Source organism: Camelus dromedarius, unplaced genomic scaffold (assembly GCF_036321535.1).
Source record: "Camelus dromedarius isolate mCamDro1 unplaced genomic scaffold, mCamDro1.pat HAP1_SCAFFOLD_29, whole genome shotgun sequence".
NCBI classification, from domain to species: Eukaryota; Metazoa; Chordata; class Mammalia; order Artiodactyla; family Camelidae; genus Camelus; species Camelus dromedarius.
The window spans coordinates 584,050-599,686 of record NW_026989784.1 but is presented as its reverse complement, the minus strand read 5'-3'; positions in this window follow the sequence as shown (position 1 = coordinate 599,686).

Genomic DNA, 15,637 nt, shown 5'->3' with positions numbered 1-15,637 from the left:
TAGGTGAAGGACGGCTTTCACACACACTTATATCTGAGAACTGATCATGTGGAAAGAAGTTCGTTCTTCTAGCACCAACTGAACGGGTTGCTGGAGAAACTTTTACTCTGGTTTCTCAGTCTGTTTCATAGTGCCTGTTTGAATTTCCTGCAGTTTTCACTGTAAAAGAGAGTTGGAGCTTGTACCTCCCCATATATATGTATGGAGTGGAGTTTGCAACTGAAAAGAAACTTTGTGTTCCCAACATTCTAGGTGAAGGACGGCTTTCACACACACTTATCTCTCAGAACTGGGCATGTGGAGAGAAGTTCTTTCATCTAGCACCATGGGAACGTGTTGCAGGAGAATCTTATAATCTGGTTTCTCAGTCTGTTTCCTAGAGCCGGTTTTAAATTCTTGCAGTTTTCACTGTAAAACCGAGTTGGATTTAGTTCCTTCCCCTATATATTCAAGGAGTGGAGTTTGCAACTGAAAATAAGCATTGTGTTCCCAACAATCTATGTGAAGGACGTCATTCACACACACTTATCTCTAAGAACTGAGCATGTGGAGAGACGTTCGTTCATCTAGCACCAAGGGAACGGGTTGCAGGAGAAACTTTTACTCTGGTTTCTCAGTCTGTTTCCTAGTGCCGGTTTGAAGTTCCTGCAGTTTTCACTATAAAACTTAGTTGGAGCTAGTTCTTCCCCATAAATATGTATGGATTGGAGTTTGCAACTAAAAGAATCTATGTGTTCCCAACAATCTAGGTGAAGTACGACTTTCACACACACATATCTCTCATAAATGAGCATGTGGAGAGACGTTCGTTCATCTAGCACCAAAGGAACGGGATGCAGGGAAACTTTTACTCTGGTTTCTCAGTCTGTTTCCTAGTGCCGGTTTGAAATTATTGCAATTTTCACTGTAAAACCGTGTTGGAGCTAGTACCTCCCCATATATATGTATGGAGTGGAGTTTGCAACTGAAAAGAAACTTTGTGTTCCCAACAAGCTAGGTGAAGGACGGCTTTCACACACACATTTCTCTCAGAACTGAGCATGTGGAGAGACGTTCGTTCACCTAGCAACAAGGGAACTGGTTGCAAGAGAAACTTTTACACTGGTTTCTCAGTCTGTTTCCTAGTTCCGGTTTGAAGTTCCTGCAGTTTGCACTGGAAAATCGAGTTGGAGCTACTACCTACCCATATATATGTATGGAGTGGAGTTTGCAACTGAAAAGAAAATTTTTGTTCCCAACAAGCTAGTTGAAGGACGGCTTTCACACACACTATTCTCTGAGAAATGATCATGTGGAGAGAAGTTCGTTCTTCTAGCACCAACTGAACGGGTTGCTGGAGAAACTTTACTCTGGTTTCTCAGTCTGTTTCCTAGTGCCGGTTTGAAGTTCCTGCAGTTATCACTGTAAAACAGAGTTGGAGCTTGTACCTCATAATATATATGTATGGAGTGGAGTTTGCAACTGAAAACAAACTTTGTGTTCCCAACAAGCTAGGTGAAGGACGGCTTTCTCACACATATATCTCTCAGAACTGAGCATGTGGATATACGTTCGTTCATCAGGCACAAATGGAACAGTATGCAGGAGAAACTTTTACTCTGGTTTCTCAGTCTGTTTCCTAGAGCCGCTTTGAAGTTCCTGCAGTTTTCACTGTAAAACCGAGTTGGATTTGGTACCTTCCCCTATATATTCAAGGAGTGGAGTTTGCAACTGAATATAAGCATTGTGTTCCCAACAATCTATGTGAAGGACGTCTTTCACACACACTTATCTCTCAGAACTGAGCATGTGGAGAGACGTTCGTTCATCTAGCACCAAGGGAACGGGTTGCAGGAGAAACTTTTACTCTGGTTTTTCAGTCTGTTTCCTAGTGCCGATTTGAAGTTCCTGCAGTTTTCACTGTAAAACCGAGTTGGACCTAGTACCTCCCCCAATATATGTATGGAGTGGAGTTTGCAACTGAAAAGAAACTTTGTGTTCACAACAAGCTTGGTGAAGTACGGCTTTCACACACAATTATCTCTCAGAACTGAGCATGTGGAGACACGTTCGTTCATCTAACACCAACTGAAAGGGTTGAAGGAGAAACTTTTTCTCTGGTTTCTCAGTCTGTTTCCTATTGCCGGTTTGAAGTTCCTGCAGTTTTCACTGTAAAACCGAGTTGGAGCTAGTACCTCCCCATATATATGTATGGAGTGGAGTTTGCAACTGAAAAGAAACTTTATGTTCCCAACATTATAGGTGAAGGACGGCTTTCACACACACTTATCTTTCAGAACTGAGCTTGTGGAGAGACGTTCGTTCATCTAGAAACAAGGGAGCGGGTGGCATGAGAAACTTTTACTCTGTTTTCTCATTCTGTTTCCTAGTGCCGGTTTGATGTTCCTGCAGTTTTCCCTGTAAAACCGATTTTTAGCTAGTACCTCACCATATATATGTAAGGAGTGAAGTTTGACACTGAAAAGAAACTTTGTGTTCCCAACAAGCTAGGTGAAGGACGGCTTTCACACACACTTATCTCTCAGAACTGAGCATGTGGAGAGACGTTCGTTCACCTAGCACCAAGGGAAAGGGTTGCAGGAGAAACTTTTACTCTGGTTTCTCAGTTTGTTTCCTAGTGCCGGTTTGAATTTCCTGCAGTTTTCACAGTAAAACCGAGTTGGATCTCGTACCTCCCCCTATATATTCATGGAGTGGAGTTTGCAAATGAAAATAAGCATTGAGTTCCCAACAAGCTATATGAAGGACGGCTTTCACACACACTTATCTCTCAGAACTGAGCATGTGGAGAGACATTCGTTCATCTAGCACCAAGGGAACGGGTTGCAGTAGAAACTTTTACTCTGGTTTCTCAGTCTGTTTCCTAGAGCCGGTTTGAATTTCCTGCAGTTTTCACTGTAAAACCGAGTTGGATCTAGTACCTCCCCCTATATATTCATGGAGTGGAGATTGCAACTTAAAATATGCATTGTGTTCCCAACAAGCTATATGAAGGACGGCTTTCACACACACTTATCTCTCAGAACTGGGCATGTGGAGAGACGTTCTTTCATCTAGCACCATGGGAACGTGTTGCAGGATAAACTTATACTCTGGTTTCTCAGTCTGTTTCCTAGAGCCGGTTTTATTTCCTGCAGTTTTCACTGTAAAGCCGAGTTATATTTAGTACCTTCCCCTATATATTCAAGGAGTAGAGTTTGCAACAGAAAATAAGCATTGTTTTCCCAACTAGCTATGTGAAGGACGGCTTTCACACACACTTATCTCTCAGAACTGAGCATGTGGAGCGACGTTCGTTCATCTAGCACCAAGGGAACGGGTTGCAGGAGAAACTTTTACTCTGGTTTCTCAGTCTGTTTCCTAGTGCCGGTTTGAAGTTCCTGCAGTTTTCACTGTAAAACCGAGTTGGAGCTAGTACCTCCCCCAATATATGTATGGAGTGGAGTTTGCAACTGAAAAGAAACTTTGTGTTCCCAGAAATCTATGTGAAGGACGGCTTTCACACACACTTATCTCTCAGAACTGAACATGTGGAGAGACGTTCATTCATCTAACACCAAGGGAACGAGTTGCAGGTGAAACTTTTACTCTGGTTTCTCAGTCTGTTTCCTAGTGCCGGTTTGAAGTTCCTACAGCTTTCACTGTAAAACCGAGTTGGAGCTAGTACTTCACATATATATGTATGGAGTGGAGTTTGCAACTGAAGTGAAACTTTGTGTTCCCAACAATCTAGGTGAAGGACGGCTTTCACACACACTTATCTCTCAGAACTGAGCATGTGGAGAGACGTTCGTTCATCTAGCAACAAGGGAACGGGTTGCAGGGGAAACTTTTACTCTGGTTTCTAAGTCTATTTCCTAGTGCTGGTTTGAAGTTCCTGCAGTTTTCACTATAAAACTTAGTTGGAGCTAGTACATACCCATAAATATGTATGGATTGGAGTTTGCAACTAAAAGAAACTACATGTTCCCAACAATCTAGGTGAAGTACGACTTTCACACACACTTATCTCTCATAACTGAGCATGTGGAGGGACGTTCGTTCATCTAGCACCAATGGAACGGGTTGCAGGTGAAAATTTTACTCTGGTTTCTCAGTCTGTTTCCTAGTGCCGGTTTGAAGTTCCTGCAGCTTTCACTGTAAAACCGAGTTGGAGCTAGTACTTCCCCATATATATGTATGGAGTGGGGTTTGCAACTGAAGAGAAACTTTGTGTTCCCAACAAGCTAGGTGAAGGACGGATTTCACACACACTTATCTCTCAGAACTGAGCATGTGGAGAGACGTTCGTTCATCTAGCACCAAGGGAACGGGTTGCAGGAGAAACTTTTACTCTGGTTTCTCAGTCTATTTCTTGTGCCGGTATGAAGTTCCTTCAGTTTTCACTGTAAAACAGAGTTGGAGCTAGTACCTCCCCATATATATGTATGGAGTGGAGTTTGCAACTGAAAAGAAACTTTGTGTTCCCAACAACCTAGGTGAAAGACGGCTTTCACACACACTTATCTCTCAGAACTGAGCATGTGGGGAGACTTTCGTTCATCTAGCAACAAGGGAAAGGTTGGCAGGAGAAACTTTTACTCTGGTTTCTCAGTCTGTTTCCTAGTGCTGGTTTGAAGTTCCTGAAGTTTTCACTGTAAAGCCGAGTTGGAGCTAGTACATCCCCATATATATATATGGAGAGGATTTTGCAACTGAAAAGAAACTCTGTGTTCCCAACAAGCTAGTGAAGGACTTCTTTCACACACACTTATCTCTCAGAAATGAGCATGTGGAAAGACGTTCGTTCATCTAGCACCCAGGGAACGGGATGCAGGGAAACATTTACTCTGGTTTCTCAGTCTTTTTCCTAGTGCCGGTTTGAAGTTCCTGCGGTTTTCACTTTAAAACCGAGTTGGAGCTATTACCTCCCCATATATATATATGGATTGGAGTTTGCAAGTCAAAAGAAACTTTGTTTTCCCAACAAGCTAGGTAAAGGACGGCTTTCACACACACTTATCTCTCATAACTGAGCATGAGGAGAGACGTTCTTTCATCTAGCACCAAGGGAACGGGATGCAGGGAAACTTACACTCTGGTTTCTCATTCTGTTTCCTAGTGCCGGTTTGATGTTATTGCAGTTTTCACTGTAAAACAGAGTTGGAGCTAGTACCTTCCCATATATACGTATGGAGTGGAGTTTGCAACTGAAAAGAAACTTTGTATTCCAAACAAGCTAGTTGAAGGACGGCTTTCACACACACTTATATCTCAGATCTGTGCATGTGGAGAAATGTTCGTTCATCTAGCACCAAGGGAACGAGTTGCAGGAGAAACAATTACCCTGGTTTCTCAGTGTGTTTCCTAGTGCCGGTATGAAGTTCCTGCAGCTTTCACTGTAAAACCGATTTGGAGCTAGTACCTCCCCATATATATTTATGGAGTGGAGTTTGCAACTGAAAAGAAACTTTGTGTTCCCAACAAGCTATGTTAAGGACGGCTTTCACACACACTTATCTCTCAGAACTGAGCATGTGGAGAGACGTTCGTTCATCTTGCACCAAGGAACGGGTTGCAGGAGAAACTTTTACTCTGGTTTCTCAGTCTGTTTCCTAGTGCCGGTTTGAAGTTCCTGCAGTTTTCACTGTAAAATCGAGTTGGAGCTAGTCCCTAACCATATACATGTATGGAGTGGAGTTTGCAACTGAAAAGAAACTCTGTGTTCCCAACAAGCTAGGTGAAGGACGGCTTTCACACACACTTATCTCTCAGAACTGAGCATGTGGAGAGACGTTCGTTCATCTTGCACCAAGGAACGGGTTGCAGGAGAAACTTTTACTCTGGTTTCTCAGTCTGTTTCCTAGTGACTCTTTGAAGTTCCTGCAGTTTTCACTGTAAAACCGAGTTGGAGCTAGTACCTCCCCATACATATTTATGGAGTGGAGTTTGCCACTGAAAAGAAACTTTGTGTTCCCAACAAGATAGGTGAAGAACGGCATTCACACACACTTATCTCTCAGATCTGAGCATGTGGGGAGACGTTCGTTCATCTAGCACCAAGGGAACGGTTTACAGGGAAACTTTTACTCTGGTTTCTCAGTCTGTTTCTTAGTTCCGGTTTGATGTTCCTGCAGTTTTCACTGTAAAACCGTCTTGGACCTAGTACCTGCCCATATATATGTATGGATTGTAGTTTGCAAGTGAAAACAATCTTTGTGTTCCCAACAAGATAGGTGAAGGACGGATTTCACACACATTTATCTCTCAGAACTGAGCATGTGGAGAGACGTTCGTTCACATAGCACTAAGGGAACGGGTTGCAGGAGAAACTTTTACTCTGGTTTCTCATTCTGTTTCCTAGTGCCGGTTTGAAGTTCCTGCATTTTTCACTGTAAAACCGATTTGGAGCTAGTACTTCCCCATATATATGTATGGAGTGGAGTTTGCATCTGAAAAGAAACTCTGTGTTTCCAAAAACATAGGTGAAGTACGGCTTTCACACACACTTTTATCTCAGAACTGAGCATGTGGAGCGACGTTCATTCATCTAGCACCAAGGGATCGGGTTGCAGGAGAAACTTTTACTCTGGTTTCTCAGTCTGTTTCCTAGTGCCGGTTTGAAGTTCCTGCAGTTTTCACTGTAAAACCGAGTTGGAGCTAGTACCTCACCATATATTTGTATGGAGTGGAGTTTGCTACTGAAAAGAAACTTTCTGTTCCCAGAAATCTATGTGAAGGACGGCTTTCACACACACTTATCTCTCAGAACTGAGCATGTGGAGAGACGTTCGTTCATCTAGCACCAAGGGAACGAGTTGCAGGTGAAACTTTTACTCTGGATTCTCAGTCTGTTTCCTAGTGCCGGTTTCAAGTTCCTGCAGCTTTCACTGTAAAACCGAGTTGGAGCTAGTATTTCCCCATATATATGTATGGATTGGAGTTTGCAACTGAAGAGAAACTTTGTGTTCCCAAAAATCTATGTGAAGTACGGCTTTCACACACACTTATCTCTCAGAACTGAGCATGTGGAGAGACGATCGTTCATCTAGGACCAAGGGAACGGGTTGCAGGAGAAACTTTTACTATGGTTTCTCAGTCTATTTGTTGTGCCGGTATGAAGTTCCTTCAGTTTTCACTGTAAAACCGAGTTGGAGCTTGTACCTCCCCATATATATGTATGGAGTGGAGTTTGCAACTGAAAAGAAACTTTGTGTTCCCAACAATCTAGGTGAAAGACGTCTTTCACACACACTTATCTCTCAGAACTGAGCATGTGGGGAAACGTTCGTTCATTTAGCTCCAAGTGAACGGGTTGCAGGAGAAACTTTTACTCTGGTTTCTCAGTCTGATTCCTAGTGCTGGTTTGAAGTTCCTGCAGTTTTCACTGTAAAACCGAGTTGGAGCTAGTACATCCCCTTATATATGTATGGAGTGGATTTTGCAACTGAAAAGAAACTCTGTGTTCCCAACAAGCTAGTGAAGGACGTCTTTCACACACACTTATCTCTCAGAACTGAGCATGTGGACCGACGTTCGTTCATCTAGCACCAAGGGAACGGGTTGCAGGAGAAACTTTTACTCTGGTTTCTCAGTCTGTTTCCTAGTGCCGGTTTGAATTTCCTGCAGTTTTCACTGTAAAACCGAGTTGGAGCAAGTACCTCCCCATATATATGTATGGAGTGGAGTTTGCAACTGAAAAGAAACTTTGTGTTCCCAACAAGCTAGGTGAAGGACGGCTTTCACACACACTTATCCCTCAGAACTGAGCATGTGGGGAGACGTTCGTTCATCTAGCACCAAGGGAACGGGTTGCAGGAGAAACTTTTACTCTGGTGTCTCAGTCTATTTCATGTGCCGGTATGAAGTTCCTTCAGTTTTCACTGTAAAACCGAGTTGGAGCAAGTACCTCCCCATATATATGTATGGAGTGGAGTTTGCAACTGAAAAGAAACTTTGTGTTCCCAAAAATCTAGGTGAAAGGCGGCTTTCACACACACTTATCTCTCAGAACTGAGCATGTGGGGAGACGTTCGTTCATCTAGCAACAAGGGAACGGTTTGCAGGAGAAACTTTTACTCTGGTTTCTCAGTCTGTTTCCTAGTGCTGGTTTGAAGTTCCTGCAGTTTTCACTATAAAACTTAGTTGGAGCTAGTACATCCCCATAAATATGTATGGATTGGAGTTTGCAACTAAAAGAAACTACGTGTTCCCAACAATCTAGGTGAAGAACGACTTTCACACACACTTATCTCTCATAACTGAGCATGTGGAGAGACGTTCGTTCATCTAGCACCAAGGGAACGGGATGCAGGGAAACTTTTACTCTGGTTTCTCAGTCTGTTTCCTAGTGCCGGTTTGAAGTTATTGCAGATTTCACTGTAAAACCGAGTTGGAGCTAGTACATTCCCATATATGTGTATGGAGTGGGGTTTGCAACTGGAAAGAAACTTTGTGTTCCCAACAACCTAGGTGAAGGACTGCTTTCACACACACATATATCTCAGAACTGAGCATGTGGGGAGACTCTCGTTCACATTGCACCAAGGGAAAGGGTTGCAGCAGAAACTTTTACTCTGGTTTCTCAGTCTGTTTCCTAGTGCCGGTTTGAAGTTCCTGCATTTTTCACTGTAAAACTGAGTTGGAGCTAGTACCTCACCATATATATGTATGGAGTGGAGTTTGCAACTGAAAAGAAACTTTGTGTTCCCAACAATCTAGTTGAAGTACGGCTTTCACACACACTTATCTCTCAGAACTGAGCATGTAGAGAGACGTTCGTTCATCTAGCACCAAGGGAACGGGATGCAGGGAAACTTTTACTCTGTTTTCTCAGTCTGTTTCTTAGAGCCGGTTTGAAGGTATTGCAGTTTTCACTGTAAAATCGAGTTGAAGCTAGTACCTCCCCATATATATGTATGGAGAGGAGTTTGAAATAGAAAAGGAAATTTGTGTTCCCAACAAGCTAGGTGAAGTACGGCTTTCACACACACTTATCACTGAGAACTGAGCATGTGGAGAGACGTTCGTTCACCTAGCACCAAGGGAACGGGTTGCAGGAGAAACTTTTACTCTGTTTTCTCAGTCTGTTTCTTACAGCCGGTTTGAAGGTATTGCAGTTTTCACTGTAAAACCGAGTTGGAGCTTGTACATCCCCATATATACGTATGGAGTGGAATTTGCAACTGAAAAGAATCTTGTTTCACAACAAGATATGTGAAGGGTGGCTTTAAAAAACTTATCTCTCAGGATTGAGCATGTGGAGAGACATTCGTTCACCTAGCACCAAGGGAATGGTTTGCAGGAGAAACTATTACTCTAGTTTCTCAGTCTATTTCCTAGTGACGTTTTGAAGTTCCTGCAGTTTTCACTATAAAACCGTCTTGGAGATAGTACCTACCCATATATATGTATGGAGTGGAGTTTGCAAGTGAAAACAAACTTTGTGTTCCCAACAAGATAGGTGAAGGACGGTTTTCACACACACATATATCTCAGAACTGAGCATGTGGAGAGACGTTCGTTCATCTAGCACCAATGGAACGGGATGCAGGAGAAACTTTTACTCTGGTTTCTCAGTCTGTTTCCTAGTGCTGGTTTGAAATTCCTGCAGTTTTCACTGTAAAATCGATTTGGAGCTAGTAGCTCTCCCTATATATATATGGAGTGGATTTTGCAACTGAAATTAATCATTTTGTTCCCAACAAGCTAGGTGAATGTCGGCTTTCACACACACTTATCTCTCAGAACAGACCATGTGGAGAGACGTTCGTTCATCTAGCACCAAGGGAACGGTTTTCAGGAGAAACTTTTACTCTGGTTTCTCAGTCTGTTTCCTAGTGCCGGTTTGAAGTTCCTGCAGTTTTCACTGTAAAACAGATTTGGGGCTAGTACCTCCCCATATATATGTATGGAGTGGAGTATGCAACTGAAGAGAATCTTTGTGTTCCCAACAAGGTATGTGAAGGACGGCTTTCATACACACTTATCTCTCAGAAATGAGCATGTGGAGAGACGTTCGTTCATCTAGCACCAAGGGAAAAAGATACAGGAGAAACTTTTACTCTGGTTTCTCAGTCTGTTTCCTAGTGCCGGTTTGAAGTTCCTGCAGTTTGCACTGGAAAACCGAGTTGGAGCTACTACCTACCCATATATATGTATGGAGTGGAGTTTGCAACTGAAAAGAAAATTTGTGTTCCCAACAAGCTAGGTGAAGGACGGCTTTCACACACACTTATATCTGAGAACTGATCATGTGGAAAGAAGTTCGTTCTTCTAGCACCAACTGAACGGGTTGCTGGAGAAACTTTTACTCTGGTTTCTCAGTCTGTTTCATAGTGCCTGTTTGAATTTCCTGCAGTTTTCACTGTAAAAGAGAGTTGGAGCTTGTACCTCCCCATATATATGTATGGAGTGGAGTTTGCAACTGAAAAGAAACTTTGTGTTCCCAACATTCTAGGTGAAGGACGGCTTTCACACACACTTATCTCTCAGAACTGGGCATGTGGAGAGAAGTTCTTTCATCTAGCACCATGGGAACGTGTTGCAGGAGAATCTTATAATCTGGTTTCTCAGTCTGTTTCCTAGAGCCGGTTTTAAATTCTTGCAGTTTTCACTGTAAAACCGAGTTGGATTTAGTTCCTTCCCCTATATATTCAAGGAGTGGAGTTTGCAACTGAAAATAAGCATTGTGTTCCCAACAATCTATGTGAAGGACGTCATTCACACACACTTATCTCTAAGAACTGAGCATGTGGAGAGACGTTCGTTCATCTAGCACCAAGGGAACGGGTTGCAGGAGAAACTTTTACTCTGGTTTCTCAGTCTGTTTCCTAGTGCCGGTTTGAAGTTCCTGCAGTTTTCACTATAAAACTTAGTTGGAGCTAGTTCTTCCCCATAAATATGTATGGATTGGAGTTTGCAACTAAAAGAAACTATGTGTTCCCAACAATCTAGGTGAAGTACGACTTTCACACACACATATCTCTCATAAATGAGCATGTGGAGAGACGTTCGTTCATCTAGCACCAAAGGAACGGGATGCAGGGAAACTTTTACTCTGGTTTCTCAGTCTGTTTCCTAGTGCCGGTTTGAAATTATTGCAATTTTCACTGTAAAACCGTGTTGGAGCTAGTACCTCCCCATATATATGTATGGAGTGGAGTTTGCAACTGAAAAGAAACTTTGTGTTCCCAACAAGCTAGGTGAAGGACGGCTTTCACACACACATTTCTCTCAGAACTGAGCATGTGGAGAGACGTTCGTTCACCTAGCAACAAGGGAACTGGTTGCAAGAGAAACTTTTACACTGGTTTCTCAGTCTGTTTCCTAGTTCCGGTTTGAAGTTCCTGCAGTTTGCACTGGAAAATCGAGTTGGAGCTACTACCTACCCATATATATGTATGGAGTGGAGTTTGCAACTGAAAAGAAAATTTTTGTTCCCAACAAGCTAGTTGAAGGACGGCTTTCACACACACTATTCTCTGAGAAATGATCGTGTGGAGAGAAGTTCGTTCTTCTAGCACCAACTGAACGGGTTGCTGGAGAAACTTTACTCTGGTTTCTCAGTCTGTTTCCTAGTGCCGGTTTGAAGTTCCTGCAGTTATCACTGTAAAACAGAGTTGGAGCTTGTACCTCATAATATATATGTATGGAGTGGAGTTTGCAACTGAAAACAAACTTTGTGTTCCCAACAAGCTAGGTGAAGGACGGCTTTCTCACACATATATCTCTCAGAACTGAGCATGTGGATATACGTTCGTTCATCAGGCACAAATGGAACAGTATGCAGGAGAAACTTTTACTCTGGTTTCTCAGTCTGTTTCCTAGAGCCGCTTTGAAGTTCCTGCAGTTTTCACTGTAAAACCGAGTTGGATTTGGTACCTTCCCCTATATATTCAAGGAGTGGAGTTTGCAACTGAATATAAGCATTGTGTTCCCAACAATCTATGTGAAGGACGTCTTTCACACACACTTATCTCTCAGAACTGAGCATGTGGAGAGACGTTCGTTCATCTAGCACCAAGGGAACGGGTTGCAGGAGAAACTTTTACTCTGGTTTTTCAGTCAGTTTCCTAGTGCCGATTTGAAGTTCCTGCAGTTTTCACTGTAAAACCGAGTTGGACCTAGTACCTCCCCCAATATATGTATGGAGTGGAGTTTGCAACTGAAAAGAAACTTTGTGTTCACAACAAGCTTGGTGAAGTACGGCTTTCACACACAATTATCTCTCAGAACTGAGCATGTGGAGACACGTTCGTTCATCTAACACCAACTGAAAGGGTTGAAGGAGAAACTTTTTCTCTGGTTTCTCAGTCTGTTTCCTATTGCCGGTTTGAAGTTCGTGCAGTTTTCACTGTAAAACCGAGTTGGAGCTAGTACCTCCCCTTATATATGTATGGAGTGGAGTTTGCAACTGAAAAGAAACTTTATGTTCCCAACATTATAGGTGAAGGACGGCTTTCACACACACTTATCTTTCAGAACTGAGCTTGTGGAGAGACGTTCGTTCATCTAGAAACAAGGGAGCGGGTGGCATGAGAAACTTTTACTCTGTTTTCTCATTCTGTTTCCTAGTGCCGGTTTGATGTTCCTGCAGTTTTCCCTGTAAAACCGATTTTTAGCTAGTACCTCACCATATATATGTAAGGAGTGAAGTTTGACACTGAAAAGAAACTTTGTGTTCCCAACAAGCTAGGTGAAGGACGGCTTTCACACACACTTATCTCTCAGAACTGAGCATGTGGAGAGACGTTCGTTCACCTAGCACCAAGGGAAAGGGTTGCAGGAGAAACTTTTACTCTGGTTTCTCAGTTTGTTTCCTAGTGCCGGTTTGAATTTCCTGCAGTTTTCACAGTAAAACCGAGTTGGATCTCGTACCTCCCCCTATATATTCATGGAGTGGAGTTTGCAAATGAAAATAAGCATTGAGTTCCCAACAAGCTATATGAAGGACGGCTTTCACACACACTTATCTCTCAGAACTGAGCATGTGGAGAGACATTCGTTCATCTAGCACCAAGGGAACGGGTTGCAGTAGAAACTTTTACTCTGGTTTCTCAGTCTGTTTCCTAGAGCCGGTTTGAATTTCCTGCAGTTTTCACTGTAAAACCGAGTTGGATCTAGTACCTCCCCCTATATATTCATGGAGTGGAGATTGCAACTTAAAATATGCATTGTGTTCCCAACAAGCTATATGAAGGACGGCTTTCACACACACTTATCTCTCAGAACTGGGCATGTGGAGAGACGTTCTTTCATCTAGCACCATGGGAACGTGTTGCAGGATAAACTTATACTCTGGTTTCTCAGTCTGTTTCCTAGAGCCGGTTTTATTTCCTGCAGTTTTCACTGTAAAGCCGAGTTATATTTAGTACCTTCCCCTATATATTCAAGGAGTAGAGTTTGCAACAGTAAATAAGCATTGTTTTCCCAACTAGCTATGTGAAGGACGGCTTTCACACACACTTATCTCTCAGAACTGAGCATGTGGAGAGACGTTCGTTCATCTAGCACCAAGTAAACGGGTTGTAGGAGAAACTTTTACTCTGGTTTCTCAGTCTGTTTCCTAGTGCCGGTTTGAAGTTCCTGCAGTTTTCATTGTAAAACCGAGTTGGAGCTAGTACCTCCCCCAATATATGTATGGAGTGGAGTTTGCAACTGAAAAGAAACTTTGTGTTCCCAAAATTATAGGTGAAGGACGGCTTTCACACACACTTATCTATCAGAACTGAGCTTGTGGAGAGACGTTCGTTCATCTAGCAACAAGGGAGCGGGTTGCAGGAGAAACTTTTACTCTGGTTTCTCATTCTGTTTCCTAGTGCCGGTTTGATGTTCCAGCAGTTTTCACAGTAAAACCGAGTTTTAGCTAGTACCTCACCATATATATTTAAGGAGTGAAGTTTGACACTGAAAAGAAACTTTGTGTTCCCAACAAGCTAGGTGAAGGACGGCTTTCACAAACACTTATCTCTCAGAACTGAGCATGTGGAGAGACGTTCGTTCACCTAGCACCAAGGGAACGGGTTGCAGGAGAAACTTTTACTCTGGTTTCTCAGTCTGTTTCCTAGTGCCGGTTTGAATTTCCTGCAGTTTTCACTGTAAAACCGAGTTGGATCTAGTACCTCCCCCTATATATTCATGGAGTGGTGTTTGCAAATGAAAATAAGCATTGTGTTCCCAACAAGCTATATGAAAGACGGCTTTCACACACACTTATCTCTCAGAAATGAGCATGTGGAGAACGTTCTTTCACCTAGCAAGAATGGAACGGGTTGCAGGAGAAACTTTTACTCTGGATTCTCAGTCAGTTTCCTAGTGCCGGTTTGAAGTTCCTGCAGTTTTCACAGTAAAACGGAATTGGAGCTAGAACCTCCCCCTATATATGTAAGGAATGGAGTTGAAACCGAAAAGAAACTTTGTGTTACCAACAACCGAGGTGAAGGATGGCTTTCACACACAATTATCTCTCAGAACTGAGCATGTGGAGACACGTTCGCTCATCTAACACCAACTGAACGTGTTGCAGGAGAAACATTTACTCTGGTTTCTCAGTCTGTTTCCTAGTGCCGGTTTGAATTTCCTGAAGTTTTCACTGTAAAACCGAGGTGGAGCTAGTACCTCCCCATATATATGTATGGATTGGGGTTTGCAACTGAAAAGAATCTTTGTATTCCCAACATTATAGGTGAAGGACGTATTTCACACACAATTATCTCTCAGAACTTAGCATGTTGAGAGACGTTCGTTCATCTAGCAAAAAGGGAACGGGTTGCAGGAGTAACTTTTACTCTGTTTTCTCAGTCTGTTTCCTAGTGCCGGTTTGAAGTTCCTGCAGTTTTCACTGTAAAACTGAGTTGGAGCTAGTACCTCCCCCAATATATGTATGGAGTGGAGTTTGCAACTGAAAAGAAACTTTGTGTTCCCAACAAGCTTGGTGACGGACGGCTTTCACACACAATTATATCTGAGAACTGAGCATGTGGAGACACGTTCGTTCATCTAGCACAAAGGGAACGGGTTGCAGGAGAAAATTTACTCTGGATTCTCAGACAGTTTCCTTGTGCCGGGTTGAAGTTCCTGCAGTTTTCACAGTAAAACCGAATTGGAGCTAGAACCTCCCCCTATATATGTAAGGAATGGTGTTGGAACCGAAAAGAAACTTTGTGTTACCAACAACCGAGGTGAAGGATGGCTTTCACACACACTTATCTCTCAGAACTGAGCATGTGGAGACACGTTCGTTCATCTAACACCAACTGAACGTGTTGCAGGAGAAACTTTTACTCTGGTTTCTCAGTCTGTTTCCTAGTGCCGGTTTGAATTTCCTGAAGTTTTCACTGTAAAACCGAGGTGGAGCTAGTACCTCCCCATATATATGTATGGATTGGGGTTTGCAACTGAAAAGAATCTTTGTGTTCCCAACATTATAGGTGAAGGACGGCTTTCACACACACTTATCTGTCAAAACTGAGCTTGTGGAGAGACGTTCGTTCATCTAGCAACAAGGGAGCGGGTTGCAGGAGAAACTTTTACTCTGGTTTCTCATTCTGTTTCCTAGTGCCGGTTTGATGTTCCAGCAGTTTTCACAGTAAAACCGAGTTTTAGCTAGTACCTCACCATATATATTTAAGGAGTGAAGTTTGACACTGAAAGAAAA